The sequence below is a fragment of the Chlorocebus sabaeus genome, chromosome 19 (genome assembly GCF_047675955.1).
Source record: "Chlorocebus sabaeus isolate Y175 chromosome 19, mChlSab1.0.hap1, whole genome shotgun sequence".
Lineage (NCBI taxonomy): Eukaryota > Metazoa > Chordata > Mammalia > Primates > Cercopithecidae > Chlorocebus > Chlorocebus sabaeus.
Window position 1 is genome coordinate 18,411,390 of NC_132922.1, and position 17,580 is coordinate 18,428,969.

Genomic DNA, 17,580 nt, shown 5'->3' on the forward strand with positions numbered 1-17,580 from the left:
TCCTTTTGTCCATTGCTTTATCAGTTTGTCCATTCATCCACCCATTTGGGCACCACCCCTCTTACTTAATACCCTCTTACTTGGAGAGCACCCAGGGGGTTGTAATCAGGCTGTTAGATGAATAGATAGTGGAACACATTGAAGAGGGAGTATGTAGAGGTTTGAGGAATAGAGGCCCAAAGACAAAACTGTTTTTCCTAGCCTTGCTACCTTTCTTATTCTAAATACAAGGCAGAGTTTTTGAATCCATGGGGCCGGGTGAACAAAATGTAGGTGATGGTGCTGGTGATGGAGGGGGCTGCAGAACCCGAGACCTGGCCTCCCTCCTACACATGCCTCGCAGGGCGCTTTATTGTGCCTGCTGCTGCCTGTGTAGAGGACAGCTCCACTCCACCCCCAGGCGTCTGTGCTGTCTTGGCAGAGACAGGCCTGGCCATGCAGCAGGGCTGTACAGACCCCTGTGGGCCGCAGCTTCCCACTGACATTCTCTTCCCAAAGGCCCTGGCACATAGCGCTGAGCACCTGGGCACTCAAAACTGCAGCTCCAGGCAGATTTGTGAGCAGGTTGCTCATCAAAACTCCAGCTCTGGGCCACTTGGTGCTTGGGTTGGGAGAGGCAGATGTGGGAGAAGCAGAGATAGGAAACCACTGTGCTGGGGATGGTTCTCTTAGGGGTCAGCCCTGGCCACAGCCTCCCCTATATTTTGCTAGGGACCTAAGGCCCCATCTACAACTCCTTTCCTTTTGCAGAGAAAGCCCCCAGATCTCAACTTTCTCATGGGAATAATACGAGGTATGAGACCCAGGGATTTTTTAGGTTCTCCCCAGCTACAGTCCACATATTTCCTCCAGCTATGTTTGGGGGTCAAAAGACCCTTCTTCAGAACCCTAAATCCACCCAGTTTATACTTGTTCCTGGGCTTATGTCATCCTAGTCAGAACCTGGGAAGATGCCACTGTACCTGGAGGAGGCCATGAAGCTGTCACATGTAAAGTTCTGTGGATATGACCTGCTGATGCTCTCTACTGTGAGTATCTGACGCTTCAAGTAGAATTGAAGCCCAGGCATTGTCATCTGCTTTCTTTACTAAATTATGCCAAGCCACTGGAAAAGTGACTGCACAAATTACATTTTTCATACATATCTGTTGAATGAATGAACCTCAACCAGAACCTCTCCAGATACCTGAATGAGCCTAGGGCCCCTCCTTCAGGACCCGAGGGACCCCTGTTCTGTCTGTGTCAAGGACAAAGACCAGTTAGAAGGAATTACAAACATCCTTTACAAATGCAAAAACAGATTTGCTTTCTATGTGCTTTTCCAAACAGAGGTATATGGGCCATTGAGACAGGATGCCCAGAACTCCATTGAAGGGAAAGAGAATAATAAATGTGAACCATAGCATGCCCAGTAGCCCCTTCACAGAGCCAGGCACTTGGGACCTGCTTGCCATGCCTTGGGCCATTTAGTTCCTACAAGAACCCTATGAGGTTCATCTCACTACTTCACTTTACAAAGGAGCAAACAGGCTTAGAGGACTCTGGTGACATCCCCAAGACACAGTCGGAGACAGTCACCACTGTCAGTTGGAGGTGATGGACATTTCACCTGGTAAACAGTTCCTCCATGAAGCTCTGCACAGTGATAAAATCCCAGGAGGGGCCCAGTCAGATGGCATAGGAGGAGACGGTTCTACCCAGAAATGCTGAAACCAGGGCTTTCACCAGCTTCTTCCCTGTACCTATCTGGAATGTTCGCACCCTGTAAGTCTCATTTTCATACTGGGGTGACAAGGAGAGACATGTCATTGACAACACCATGAACCACCAGAGGACTGGGATCTGGAGCTCACACAAGGAATCCCCAACCCTTCGGGGACTTGTGGATGAGGAGGACATGAGTGCCCATAGTAGAAAAGGTTCTAGACTTTCAAAGTAAAATTTGACCTAAGACTGGAGAATGGGGCCGGGCACGGTGGCTCATGCCTGTAATCCCAGCACTTTGGGAGGCCGAGGCAGGTGAATCACAAGGTCAGGAGTTCGAGAACAGCCTGGCTAATATGGTGAAACCCCGTCTGTACTAAAAATAAAAAAATTAGCCGGGCCTGGTGACATGCGCCTGTAGTTCCAGCTACTCGGGAGGCTGAGGCAGAAGAATCGCTTGAACCCGGGAGTCGGAGGTTGCAGTGAGCCGAGATCGTGTCACTGGACTCCAGCCTGGCTGACAAAGTGAGACTCTGTCTCAAAAAAAAAAAAAAAAAAAAAAAATTATGAAAACATTAGTGTCTTCAAGGCATTGTCACGGTGTTTGTCAGCTGTGGAGCCGTGGCACCTGCTGTATTAGCCTACAAGAGCATCACATATCCTGCGAGTCCTCAAAAATCATCCTCATGGTAGAGATGAGGGGATGCAGGCTTTTGGGTGTCAAATGGCCACGCAGCAGCTCCTGGGTCAGAACTGAGCATCTTCCAGAGGGAGGGCTACATGAAATCCCCTGTAGGCCACCTGAAGCTCCACTTCTGATACGGAGGGAAAGGACCTGGGGAGACCTCATCCTCTCCCCATTTTAGAGACAGTGCACAGGAGAAGACCCTCTAGAAGAATGCTTAGACTTAATATAATTGGATTTCATCCTTTAACATGAAAGGTAGTCTGGAGAAACAGCTAAGGCCTTTTCAGCCCTTGGCAGGGGGAAAATGCCGGAAGACTCCAGAGTGGGAGAAAGCCCATCACAAGGCCCAGGATCTGAGAGGAGACTCACTTCTTCCAGGTCCCATCTCCTATGCTCCCTCCTTCCGTAAGACCTACTCAAAGGCCCCACTGGGCTTCTGACCACTCACCAACCCCCTGTTCTTACCTGTTCTTACCAACTTCTTACCTGTTCCAAATTATGTAAAAAGAGTGCCCCTTCATCACCCTGGGAAGACCTGGAGGCAACTCAGGCCTTAGGTTTGAGGAGACAGTGCTGGGCCAAACCTTGACCTTACCAGTTCTGTGACCCTAGAGAAATTTTTGGTGTTTTGGGGCCTCCCCAGCCCTGCAACATGCACAATGGGGTTATGCTAGCATCTCCTTCCTACTAAACTCATCAGGTGTGTTTGAGATAAATCTTATAAAACTCATTGTTTGGTGTCCCCTGTAGATATTGGACACACTTAGAGACGGAAGAATTTCAAGGAGCGAGGGGTGAGAGGTAGCATGGAATACAACTCCAGTGGGCCTGGGGTCCACAGTGTGATCTCAGGAAAGGCACTTTTGCTCTGGGCCTCATTTTCCACGCCACACCAGTAGAGGTCGAGATTAAATGAAATTTAGCCGTCATCATCCTCTGACGCTGCACTTTACAGTGCCTTCTGATTCTATTTAAAACCAGACCCTGTGCTTCATCTCAGCCTATGGTGGGCAGTGTCCACAAAGGCTCACAGCACTGAGGGGTTAGTGACTCCCTTCTGAATAGAATACAACACACATGATGGGATAGCACTTCTGTGCTAGTTCAGGCTGTTAGAGCAAAGAGCCATAACCTGGGGAGCTCATCAAAGACAGAATTGTATTTCTCCCAGTTCTGGAGGCTGGAAGTTGGATATCAGGTCGCCAGCCTGGTCGGGCCCTGGTGAGGACTGTCTTCTGAGTGGCAGACTGCAGACTTCAGGTTGTGTCTTCGCCTGGCAGAGAGAGGGGAAGAGAGCTCTCTGGGGTGCCTTTTAATAAGCCAGCAATCCCAATCATGCGGGCTCCACCCTCATTACCTCCTACCTCCTGATACCATGAGATTGAGGGTTAGGATTTCAACATACAAACATAGGATCAGGCATGGTGGCTGAAACCTAGAATCTCAGCACTTTGGGAGGCTGAGGTGAGAGGATTGCCTGAACCCAGGAGTTTGAGAGCAACGTGGGCAAAATAGGGAGCCCCTGTCCCTACAAATTTTTAAAAAATATATTAGCTGCCGGGCGCGGTGGCTCACACCTGTAATCCCAGCACTTTGGGAGGCCGAGGCGGGCGGATCACAAGGTCAGGAGATCGAGACCACGGTGAAACCCCGTCTCTACTAAAAATACAAAAAATTAGCCGGGTGCGGTGGCAGGCGCCTGTAGTCCCAGCTACTTGGGAGGCTGAGGCAGGAGAATGGCAGGAATCCGGGAGGCGGAGCTTGCAGTGAGCCGAGATCGCGCCACTGCACTCTAGCCAAGGGGACAGAGCGAGACTCTGTCAAAAAAATAAATATATATATATAAAATATATATATATAAATATTATATATATATATTTATATATATATAATATATATATATTTTTATATATATATATAAGCTGAAAATGGTGGCACATTTCTGTGGTCCCAGCTAATTGGGAGGCTAGGACAGAAGAACCACTTGAGCCTGGGAGGTGGGTGCTGCAGTGAGCCATGATGGCACCGCTGCATTCCAGGCTGTGTGTCGAAGCAATACTGTCTCTAAACAAGTAAATACATTCGGAGTGGGGAGCATTTGGCTCACCATTCCTTGCCTAGGCCTCCTCATCTTCCCAGCCTCTGGTAACCACTATTGAACTTTCTGCTTCTAGGAGATAAATTTTTTGGAATCTGCATGCCTGAGATTATGCAGTGTAGATCTCTCTCCAGCCAGGGTCATTTCATAGTTTACGTAATGTCCTCCAACTTTCTCCACCTGGCTTTAAAGATGATAAGATTTCCTGGAGTGTTATAGCTGAAGAGTATTTCATTTTATATATATATGTGTGTCTATATATATATATAGACACACACACACACACACGGCATTTTCTTTATCCCTTTGCCTGTGGGTGGATGGATAGGTTTATTCTGTACCTTGGCTGTCGTGACTAGTGTTTCAGTCACCATGGGAAGGCAGATATCTCTTTTGAACATGAGGATTTCACTTGCTTTAAAGGTATACCCAGTGGTGGGACTGCTAGCTGACATGGTAGTTTTGAGGAACCTTCAACTGGTTTTCACAGTGTGTAGAGTGATTTAATTCCTACCCATAGTGTATGAGAGTTTTCCTTTCTGCACGTCCGCCCTGGCCCTCCCCTTCAAAAATTATTGCTTTTGTTTTGGTAATATGCTTTTTTTTTTTGAGGTGGAGTCCTGCCCTGTCACCTAGGCTGGAGTGCAATGGCACGATCTTGACTCACTGCAACCTCCACCTCCTGGGTTCAAGCAATTCTCCTGCCTCAGCCTCCTGAGTAGCTGGGATTATAGGCATGTGGCCCCACATCTGGCTAATTTTTTTTTATCTTTAGTAGAGACAGGGTTTCACCATGGTGGTCAGGCTGGTCTCGAACTCCTGACTTCGTGATCCACCTGCCTCAGCCTCCCAAAATGCTGGGGTTACAGCATGGGCCACCACACCCGGCCTGGTCATAGGCATTTTTAGTGGAATAAAATAGTAATTGAGTGTGATTTTGATTTATGTTTTTGTGAGAATTAGTGATTGTGAGAAACTTTTCATTTGTGTCAATTTCATGTCTTCTTTTCAGACAGGGTCTATTCAGGTCTTTTAGGATTTGGTATTTGAGGTTGCAGGGGTTTTTCGTTTTGTTGTTGTTGCTGTTTATTTCACCTTAGTAGTGTCAGTTTGTTGTACGTGTTAGATGAGAATCCATTTCAGAGATAGAATTTTCTTCCAAAATTCTCTCTCAGTTTTTAGGGTGCTTAACTCTTGGTTCATTGTTTCCTCCACTCTGTAGAAATTCCAAAGTTTTACCTAGTCCCACATGTTTATATTTGCATACATTTGTGGTAATTTTCTATGCACCCATTTCCAATCCCTTATCATCCCCCCTTCTTCCCCCAAGCTCTAGTAACCACTGTTGCACTCTCTAAGTCTTTGAAATAAAGTTTTTTTTTTTAGATTCTGTATGAGTGAGATAATGAGATAATACAAGGTTTGTCTTTCTGTGCCTGGCTCATTTCATTTACCATCACATCCTCCAGGTACAACCACAGGGCTCCCTATGAGGTGAGGTCATTGAATTTTCCTGGCTGAAGAGTCGTCCATTGTGTACACATGGGAGTTTATTTTTTCATCTGCATATGGACGGTAGGTGGATTCATTTCCCTGACTCCCGTGAATAGTGCTGCAGTCCACACCAGAAGGCATCACCTCTCTCTTCCATGTACCAATTTCATGTGGGTTAAATGTATACCTAGCAGTACGGTTGCTAGTGGAAATGGTCATTGTAGTTTTAATGTTTGGAGGAAGCCTCACGTTGTTTCTGTAGTGTAGGTACTAGTTTACTTCCCCAATAAGTGTGGAGAAGAATTCCCCCTCTCTAAAAATCCACACCGGCCAGGCACGGTGGCTCACGCCTGTAATCCCAGCACTTTGGGAGGCCGAGGTGGGTGGATCACCTGAGGTCAGGAGTTCAAGACCAGCCTGGCCAACATGGTGAAACAATGTCTCTACTAAAAATACAAAAAAAAAAAAAAAAAAAAAAAAAAATTTAGCCAGGCGTGGTGGTGGGCATCTGTAATGCCAGCCACTCAGGAGGCTGAGACAAGCGAATCACTGGAACCCAGGAGGTGGAGGTTGCAGTGAGCCAAGATTGTGCCATTGCACTCTAGCCTGGGCAACAAGAGCAAAACTCCATCAAAAAAAAAAAAAAAGAAAGGAAAGGAGAGGAAAGGAGAAAGCAAAGGAGAAACGAAAGGAAAGGGGAAAGGGGGAGGATATTCACACCAGCATTTGTCTTTCTTTTTGTGTTTTTTAAATCTTTTTTTGTAACATTCAATTCAACTAAAGAGAGATGATATCTGATTGTGGTTTTGATCTACATTTTTCTCATGATTGCCGATGCTCGCCAAGTTACTGTGTACTTGTTTTCAATTTTATGTCGAAGACTAGGCAAAGGGACCTGAAGACATGAGATTGAGGCACAGGGAAAAGCAAAGATTCTCTGCATCACTGATCCTCACAATAATGTGGATCAAGACCACACTCAGATGCCGCCTCACTGCAGTTAGAACAAATATTACCGAAATTGTATGGCAATTTCACTGCCATTGTGTACATGCATATAATGGGAGGATTGGGGGGATATTTTGATCTGTATATATGTAGCACGAGGATGAAATTACAGTATTTGGCATCTCTGTGACCTTCTATAATTATTTCTCTGTGAAGAGAACATTCAGAATCCTATTTTCTAGCTCATTTTTTTTCTAATGCAAAACATTTTAGTAGGTTTTCAAATATGCAGTTTTTAGAATTATGTAACTATCACTTATAAAAATAGTATATCACATTAGATTAGATGATTCTATATATTAGATGATTCTATATATATTCTATATTAGATGATTCTATATTAGATAATTCTATATATATTCTATATATGATTCTATATATATTCTATATTAGATGATTCTATATATTAGATGATTAGATGATTATATATTAGATGATTCTATAAAATCATCTAATATATAAAATAAATATATATAAATATGTATTTTATATATAATGAATAAAATAAAAACACAAATCACACATTGATAATAACCCCTGCAGTCCAAGTATACTCCCACAATAGTACAAATTACACTTAAAAAAAAAAAACTCTAAAGACATTTATACATTTAAACCAAAGTAACTGTGACCAGACTAAATACATTCATTCATCAAGTACAATAAATTTAGCATTGCTGTTTATAGTCACTAATAACACAATTTTAGGTACAATTTCACATGCTTTCATAAATCTTCCAGTACAGCTCCCATAGTAAAGTGTCTTTGTGCATACCATTTTAATTTATATGCAGGTGCATCATACATCATACCTAAAACTATTTCACATCACAAATTGTTAATATACATTTTAAGTGGACAGCAGGTAAAAAATTTCAACCTCAATGATGACGAAATTTAAAATTAAAGTCTTGAAAGCCTATAGTGATTTGTTTACTTGCATAAATACTATTTTCACTTAGTACAGGCTGTAAAAATAAGCAGAGAATTTAAGTATTAACTCAAAAAAAGAGAGGCTCCAAACCTTCCTAAGAAATTAATGCGTTTTCAAAGTAATAGTATACTGAGTCCAAAGGAATTTCATATTTATTCCCAAATTTAAAATGCCAGTGATGTGAAGAGAAGATTGAGGCCTAAAATTGTTGTACCAAACTGTAAAATAAAGTAAAGAAGATGCAGCTCATTTGCTTGGGAATATGTAATGGAATATTTTTCACAGTAATGTTATGTTAAACACTAAATGGACAGTCTAAATAAATGTACCTTTGCCAGCAAGGAAAGTGAAAAATTAAGGCTTTTTTACGCTATCTGTAGCTGCTACCCAAACTTAAATAGAGGTTACAATACTGCAAAATATTACTTCTAACTTCTTTAATATATTGTTAGATGCTTCATTTCAACCCCATACTTATTATCTTATTTAGATGCATATTTTTCTATATCTCTAATTTAATTAAGTCCCCAATCCCGCCGCATCTAAACAGAATGCTGAAATGGTTAGGGCCTTATCTGTTTGGTTCACGGTTTTAATACTGGGGGCTAAGAATACTTAACACATGCCATAAATCCAAGAAATATTTTTGAATGAACTAAGAAGCCTGGCCTCCACAGGCAACCCTATTTGTTTTTCCAAAGCATTAACAGATAATTGTTACCTCTTTAGATAACCAGATTGACAATTATTAAAAAGGAATCAATGTTTCCTAGGCTGTGAAAACATCAAAAACATGTAATAGGAAAACTGAGGGTACAAACGTATCAAATCAAGACTAAAGGCACTGGAGAAAGAAGGTAAGCATTGTAAACAATTTTTAAAACAAATCAAGTTTTAAAGTATAAAATGCCAAACTACTAAGAGAAAATGTACTAAAATGATGACAATGCTTTACTATAGTGGACATAATTCCTGTAATATCACAAACAGAATTCTTTTGTTATTCTATCATTTTCTTTCATCCTGCATCTTCTATAATATTCCAAACCCTAGAAACAAATATATTTTCAATTGCGTGAAACAAAAAATTCCAACTGAAATATCTGTGGAAATTCCTTTTTCTTAAACGATGTTATAAATTTGATACATAGACTTGATAGACATAAGAACGTCATTTTGGAAATCATAAAATACTAAATTATGCTCAATCAAAATACAGACAAAGGTCCTTACTCAGTTGAACACAGTTTAGTGCCCCATAAGAGCAAATTGTAGCATAAAGATGAAAAGTAAGTGCAATCTTTCTAGACACACAAAACAAAGAATAATGAATACTGAGTTGAAATATTACAAGCTCCACATTACAGTCATTTAATATACACATTTTCATAACTGTTTCTTGAAAAACTATTTAGATAAAATATATTTTTAATTTTTTTGTTATACTTTAAGTTCTAGGGTTTCTAGGGTACACGTGCACAACGTGCAGGTTTGTTACATATGTATACATGTGCCATGTTGGTGTGCTATTTAGATAAAATATTTAGCATTTATCATTGATTTTAATTTATTTGAATCTATGCAATGTCCACCCATATTAAAATATCAATTCATGTAAATACTTTATTATAAAACTATTATGCAATTTAAATTTTTATTAGAGAAAGGTATTATTCACATATACAATTTCTTAAACTCCTTTTTAAATGAGTATATTCCATAAGAAATACACTAAAATCATTACTTATGTTTCATAGGGGAAAATATGAGAATCCTATTAACCCAAACTATATCCGTATTATGCTTATTTTTAAAGCATTTACATGTTCAAATACACGTGGTGAATAGTGATCATTCATCCCCCACAGTGGTAAATTTCAGCATAATATTAAGTGACTGAGAGAGACTGAAATAGTCACATGTAGATTAGAATAAACAGATACTTATTCTGTTATACCTAAGCTTACTTATAAAGCAACATAAAATGAGCATTGGATAACAGTGATAACAAATGTAAACAAACAGAATTAAATGTTAATCCCTTCCCTGAAAAACAACAGATAAAAGGGCTTCTTGCTTTATTAAAAATAAACCATGATCTATTGTATCAAAAAGGTAAGACACTGATTTTACAAAATTATACTTCCAAATACAGATAAAAAAATCTTGAACAGTTACTCAGATTTTATTGAGCTAAAATGTGTAAAAAATCTGATAATACTTTTTATTAAATTCATTGTACATAGACTGATATCATCCCATACAAAAAAAGCCTCAGTATCTTCTTTTTTTTTTTTTTTTTTTTTTTTTTGAGAGGGAGTCTCGCGCTGTCGCCCAGGCTGGAGTACAGTGGCCGGATCTCAGCTCACTGCAAGCTCCGCCTCCCGGGTTTGCGCCATTCTCCTGCCTCAGCCTCCCGAGTAGCTGGGACTACAGGCGCCCACCACCTCGCCCGGCTAGTTTTTTGTATTTTTTAGTAGAGACGGGGTTTCACTGTGTTAGCCAGGATGGTCTCGATCTCCTGACCTCGTGATCCGCCCGTCTCGGCCTCCCAAAGTGCTGGGATTACAGGCTTGAGCCACCGCGCCCGGCCAGTATCTTCTTAAGATTAAAAGTAGTGTTTAATTTTCTGAGCTTAAGATTTATTGAACCACTATACAAAAAATAACAAAGTCCATATTGTAAAAGAAAAAATAAAACTAAAAATTTCCTGATGATTAATTATGACCTGAAATTCATTCCCATTAAAACATAAGACTATAGCCAATATCCATTTGAAAAGTGAAGAAAAATTGGAAGTACCTATGAAAAATAACCAATTCTAAATAAAAAATTAAAATCAAATTTTGCTGTTACAAAATACACATGATCTTTTAAGTTATTCAGGTTTAATAGTTTACTAAGCATAGAATTCATAGAGCATTTATTTGGTACTTCTGTTTGGACTCGGGTATTTGCAAAGTACCCCCAAAGAGGGTTGGGAAGGTAAGATAAACATAAAATTGTGATGCTTTTCTCCACACCTCAACAAAGGTGCTTGGATTTAAAAATACAATTTGCGGCCAGGTGCGGTAGCTCACGCCTGTAATCCCAGCACTTTGGGAGGCTGAGGCGGGCGGATCACGAGGTCAGGAAATTGAGACCATCCTGACTAACACAGTGAAACCCTGTCTCTACTAAAAATACAAAAAATTAGCCAGTCGTGGTGGCGGGCACCTGTAGTCCCAGCTACTCGGGAGGCTGAGGCAGGAGAATGGCGTGAACCCGGGAAGCGGAGCTTGCAGTGAGCCGAGATCGAGTCACTGCACTCCAGCCTGAGCGACAGAGCGAGACTCTGTCGCAAAAAGACCAAAAAAAAAAAAAAAAAAAAAAAAAAAAAAAAAAAAAAAAAAAAAAAAAAAAATTGTAACTCTGGAAGAAAAAGAGAAGAAACAATTTACAACTTCAAAATGTTTTCCAGAAATAGGACAAAACTGCTAACTACTTAGAAATGTTATTTGTGAATCAAAGTGCAAGTGATACATTAACATCAAATGTATTTGAAGACTCAAAGTTTTAAATGTTTTCAATGACACATAACTAGCTGATTTTTTTAAGGTGGTGGGTGTGAAACAAAGATAATACAAATCTGATTTTTCCAGGAGCTGTAGCACTGCCCCTGCCCCCATGAAATTAAATTATAATTTCACTGTTGAACACGATATAAAATTGTTTTGAGTGAGAGTGAAATAGAAGCAGGAATTTAGATACACACCAAATGCCATATGATGGACTAATTTAAACATAGTATTTTTGGTAACAACCTAACTAGATATTGTGTTTCATAGCTTACCATAATTCTGAGAAATAACTTTTAACAACATACATTTACACTACCACTTAACTAAACAGGAACATACAAATACATAAATTTTTAAAGAAAAAAATTCAAGTTATTTAGAGGAGAAATAAAACTTCAATTATTTACTTTTTTGAAGTTGCATTTAGATAAAAAGGTATATGGTTTATGCTACTTTTCACAATGTAATAAATTTATATTCCAATTTTCTCATAAATGAAAGACTGTAAAGAAAAATATTTTGTTTGTTGAAAATAACATCTGTCTTCTCCTAACCCCGGTAAGAACAGTTAGTGTGCCTTTAATTTCAAGACTTTTGTTTTTGTTGTCATCCATGTCAATTGTCTTTTTCATGAAGTATAATATTTTAAGAAAGAGAGAGATGTAAAAATCAAAGAGAAAACATGCCTTTGGAATGCAACAATTTTAAATCATTTCACTAAGAAGCACCCTTTGATATGCTGGTCTGAACTTTTAATGTAAAACCTAAACAGTATTTATTTCTGAAGTAGAATTTTCTCCAGTTTTAATAACTTCATACATAGCAATACTAAGGACATCTACTTGTGCTTTCGAGATTTTGGTAGGTGTTCTAATAATGTAGTAGTTTAGATATGGCTTGTTGTCAAGGTTGGGTGGACGGAGATCTCATGAATTGGCTACAGAAAGCTAACTAAACTCTTCATGACTGATTAATGGTTTGCATTTTGCTTGAGCCAAAAAGATGTTTAAGCCATGTACCACCACATTCCCTGCTTAACGTTCCTAAGTTTCTTTACTCTTCATAGTTTTCTAATGAACAAACAATTAGTTTTCCTGAGTAAGATTATGAAAAAGTTAACCTTTCTTCCGAAAGTATAAAGACAAATAAAATGTCAACTCACAATACAGATTTTTTACATAGCATTACAGGTGCAGCGATATTGGCTGCTGCTCTTCATTATGATTGACCTACCCCTTAAAAAGACTGCAACAAATGATTCAATTGTCTAAAATACTTCAAAGTACAGAAACTAAATGCTTTAGCCTATAAACATATCCCTCATCTACTGTGTTGCTAGAGAACAATTGAGCAAAATCTGTCATTCCCACTTACGCTTCAGCAATCTCTTGGCAACCAGTGGGAAGATGGTAGAAAACTTTTTCCAGATGGGAAAGTACATTTCCATTTAAGTGTTCCTGTGACATGCTTTCCACGCATTGTCTTGCTTCAGATTTTCAACTTTCAATGAAGTCTGACTGTAATGCTTTTTTGTATACATTTGCCTGTGACGAGCATCCATCTTTGACAAGCTTTTGCCTCCTGAAGCCTCTCTTTTTCCATTCACTGTGGAACTTAATACATGAAAGTTATTGTACTCTAGTACTTCTGTGTCTGGCAGTTGTCCTTTGGACAAAACCTTTTCTGCCAAAGTTCTGTCATTCAATTTTGGAGTGGATGACTGAGATGAACCTTCATAAACGGTAATGAACTTGCACAAAAATTAAGCTGCTTCTGGGCCCGGCTTGATGCCTCACGCCTGTAATCCCAGCAATTTGGGAGGCGGTGGGAAGTGGATCACGAGGTCAAGCTTTGGAGACCAGCCTGGCCAACATAGTGAAATCCCATCTCTACTAAAAATACAAAAAATTAGCTGAGCATGGTGGCAGGTGCCTGTAATCCTACTTTGGAGGCTGAGGCAGGAGAATCACTTGAACCTGGGAGGCAGAGGTTGCAGTGAGCCTAGATCGCGCCACTGCACTCCAGCCTGAACGATAGTGCCAGACTCCGTCTCAAAAAAAAAAAAAAAAGAAAAGAAAAAAGTTAAGCTGCTTCTAGTTTTCAAACCACTGCAGTTTTCTCAAGCTTCTGAATGCTAGCAGCAACAAACGGCATCTTTTCTTAAGCAGTACCTATTACGAAAAAATCTGGAGACTCCATCCTTTATAGTTTATTTTGTTAAGCTTCTTCCTTAATGCTAGTTTTGTGTCTCATAGCTATGGGAACGAACATGATAAACCCTCATGCCAAGGACCAGGAACCCAATCTCTTCCATTAATGGGCACTTGCTGACCTGTTGCTGAATGTTCTCAGATGAGGCAAAAGGATTATAGCTTTTTTGCCGTTATCTTTACATCCATTATACAGGGCTTATTAAATGTATGGGTCGCATCTTCCAGTTTTAGGTATAAATTGTTTGGTGCAGTGGGAGGTGACCGGATACCATAATATTTTGGCAAATATTTTCGTAGCTCTAGAAGAACAACATCAGTACAGTCAGCAGCATAAACCATATTACAGAATTCCAGCGCTCTTGGGCCCCTTGGAGGTGGCTGTAACTGTTTCACAATCGTGCCATCTGGATGTTGCAGTATACCCACTTTGTCCACGCAGCCGTTTAGAAAACGGAGTCGGCCGTCCGCCGGCTGCAGAGTGCCTTCAGGGGTGGCCTCGATCGCCGGTGGGGTCAGCATTTCTGGGGGACCCGGGGCCTCGACCCGGAGGTGGGGTTGGCAGCTCTGTTGCCATAACGGAGAGCAGAAGCGGTAGCGGCAACGAGAGCAGGAAAAAAAATAGGGCGAGGGAGGGGGCCCCGGAGAACCCCGGGGCCGCTCAGGTGCCAGGAGACCCGGGGGTTGCCGCGGTTGGTGCCCACTGAGGCCCGGGGAGGGGGCCCCTGACGCCGCGGGGGCGCGGGCGCTCCTCTGCCTAACTCTCGGGGGAGCGCGGCTCTCGACTCCTGCTCCTCTGCCGCTGGTCCTGGCGCTACCCAGTAGACAGCTGGACGTGGGGGCGGGCGCCTGTAGTCCCAGCTACTCGGGAGGCTGAGGCAGGAGAATGGCGTGAACCCGGGAGGCGGAGCTTGAAGTGAGCTGAGATTGCACCACTGCACTCCAGCCTGGGCCGCAAAAAAAAAAAAAAAAAAAAAAAAAAAAAAAAAAGAAAAGAAAAAGAAAAGAAATTATCAAGTTTTACCTGGTTCCATGTGCTTATATTTGCATATGGTAGTGGTGATTTTTGTGCTCCCATATCCTCCCTGGCCATCCCTCTTCTTCCTTCACAAGGTCTGGTAATGACTATTGCACTCTCTAAGGCTTAGAGATAATGTTTTTTAGATTCTGAATGAGTGAGATGACTCAAAAGTTTGTCTTTCTCTGTCTTCCTCTGCCTGGCTCATCTCATTTACCATCCTGCCCTCCGGGTGCAACCGTGTGGCTCCACGTGGTATGATTTCCTTATACTTTCCTGGTTGAAAAGCATTCTGGTGTCTACGCAATAGGACAGCTTCTTTATTCCTTATCTGTAATGGACAGGTAGGTTGATTCCTTACCGTGGCTCTTGTGAATAGTGCTGGAATTCATACAGGAAAGCAAATCTCTCTTCTGTGTCCTGATTTCAGTTGCTTTGAGTGTATACCTAGTAGGAGAGTTGCTGGTTGAAACAGTAGTTGTAGTCCGAAGGTTTGGAGGAAGGTCCAAGTTGTTTCTGTAATGTGTATACCGGTTTACCTTCCCACCAACTGTGGAGAGGAGTCTCTGGAAACTCACACCAGTAATTGCCTTTCTTTTACTATTTTTCATCTTTTTGGGGGTAACATTCATTGCAACTAGTGTAAGGTGCTGTGAGTGTGGTTTTCATTTTCTTTTTGTCATGATTAGTGATGTTTACTGAGTTACTGTGAACTTGTTTCACTTTGATGTGTAAGACTGGGTGAAGGACCTGAAGACATGAGATTGATAAAAGAGAAGGTAAAAGCGAAGATTCTCAACATCGCAAATCCTTACAAAAACATACATCAAAACCATACTCTGATACTGTCTCGTTCCAGATAGAATGAATAGTACCAATATTTGATGACAATTTCATTGTTATAGAATTTGATGACAATTTCATTGTTATAGTCTATAACAATGAAAAAAATAATGAAATATATAAATGAATGAATATATAATTAAATATATAAAATGAAATATATGTATATACATATATATATATATTTGTTTTTTTGAGATAGAGTCTCGCTCTGTTGCCCAGGCTGGAGTGCAGTGGTGCAATCTCAGCTCACTGCAAGCTCTGACTCCCGGGTTCATGCCATTCTCCTGCCTCAACCTTCTCAGTAGCTGGGACTATAGGTGCCCACCACCACGCCCAGCTAATTTTTTGCATATTTTAGTAGAGACGGGGTTTCACCGTGTTAGCCAGGATAGTCTCGATCTCCTGACTGTGATCCGCCTGCCTCAGCCTCCCAAAGTGCTGGGATTACAGGCGTGAGCCACCGCCTCCTGACATTTTGATATATTTTTATGTAGCCTCATGATCAAATCATCATATCTGGCATCTCTGTGACCTCCCACAGTTATTATTTCTCTGTGGAGAGAACATTCTGAGCCATTCTTTCCAGCTTATTTTGAAAAATTTGCTTTGATACTGTGACCTGAGTCACCTTGCTGTGGTATAGAATGCCAGAATGGATTCCTCTCATCTGAGCGTCACTTTGTACCCATTACCAGTCTCTGCCCAGGCCCCCTCCTCCTCCCAACCTCTGGTAACCACTATTGGGTGTTCTACTTCTAGGAGTCAATGTTTTTTGGATTCCACGTTCCTGAGGTCATGCAGTGTGGGTCTCTCTCTACCAGGCTCATTTCATTTCACCTGTTGTCCGCCAGGTGTCTCCACATGGCTGCAGATGATATGATGTCTAGAAGTGTTAGAGCTGAAAAGTATTTCATTGTGTACATGTACTGCGGGTCCTTTATCCCTTCATCTGTGGATGGACAGGTAGGTTGATTCCGTATCTTGGCTATTGTGACTAGTGCTTCAGGAAACGTGGGAAGGCAGATAACTCTTAGACACCGGGATTTCATTTCCTCTAAATGTGTACTCTGTGGCGGGATTGCTAGCTGGAGTGGTAGTTATACTTTTAATATATTCAGGAACCTACAAGTACTTTTTATAGTGTGTATTCCTTTTTTTTTTTTTTTTTTTTTTTTTGAGATGGAGTCTTGTTCTGTCGCCCAGGCTGGAGTGCAGTGGCCGGATCTCAGCTCACTGCAAGCCCCGCCTCCCGGGTTTACGCCATTCTCCTGCCTCAGCCTCCCCAGTAGCTGGGACTACAGGTGCCGCCACCTTGCCCGGCTAGTTTTTTGTGTTTTTCAGTAGAGACAGGGTTTCACCGTGTTAGCCAGGATGGTCTCTATCTCCTGACCTCGTGATCCGCCCGTCTCGGCCTCCCAAAGTGCTGGGATTACAGGCTTGAGCCACCGTGCCCGGCCTTCATAGTATATATTCTAATTTACATTCCCACAAAGAGCGTACAAGAGTTTTCCTCTCTGCAAGTCTATTGCCTTCTGGCCATTGCCTTCAACAATTTTGATTTTTGTTTTTCGTAATATTCATTCTAAGTGGCGTGAGACCGTATCAGAGTGTGGTTTTGATTCACATTTTTGTGAGGATGCGTTACGTTGAGAAACTTTTACCTGTGAGTCAGATTCATGTCTTCTTTCCACACATGTCTGTTCAGGGCCTCTTAGCTTGGGTGTTCCTTGTTGTTTTTCACTTAGTAGTGTCAGTTTATTGTTATGTGTTAGAAAACAACCTTTTTTGGATATAGGATTTTCCATAATTCTCTCCCAATCTTTAAGATGCCTTATTTTTAGGTTTGTTTTTTCCTTCTCCCTGTAGAAGTTCTAACGTTTTCCTAGTGTCGCATGTTTTCTATTTATATATGTTAGTGGTGATTTTGGTGTCCAACCCCCCCCCCCACCGTCGCTGCCACAAGGAAAATGTATACACATACATATGTGTGTGTGTGTATAATGTGTGTGTTATGAGGGGA

At 41.2% G+C, this 17,580-nt stretch overlaps 1 long non-coding RNA gene and 1 pseudogene across 1 annotated transcript; one reads left to right on the plus strand and one right to left on the minus strand.

The window, feature by feature from the left end:
- Positions 1-5,837: 5,837 nt before the first annotated feature.
- On the plus strand, positions 5,838-16,641 carry LOC140709196 (uncharacterized). Its single transcript, XR_012089600.1, has 3 exons — positions 5,838-6,065; positions 8,700-8,783; positions 16,412-16,641. It is a non-coding gene; the product is annotated as an uncharacterized lncRNA (long non-coding RNA).
- LOC103223212 (inositol polyphosphate multikinase-like) lies at positions 12,746-14,577 on the minus strand (annotated as a pseudogene).
- Positions 16,642-17,580: the final 939 nt, after the last annotated feature.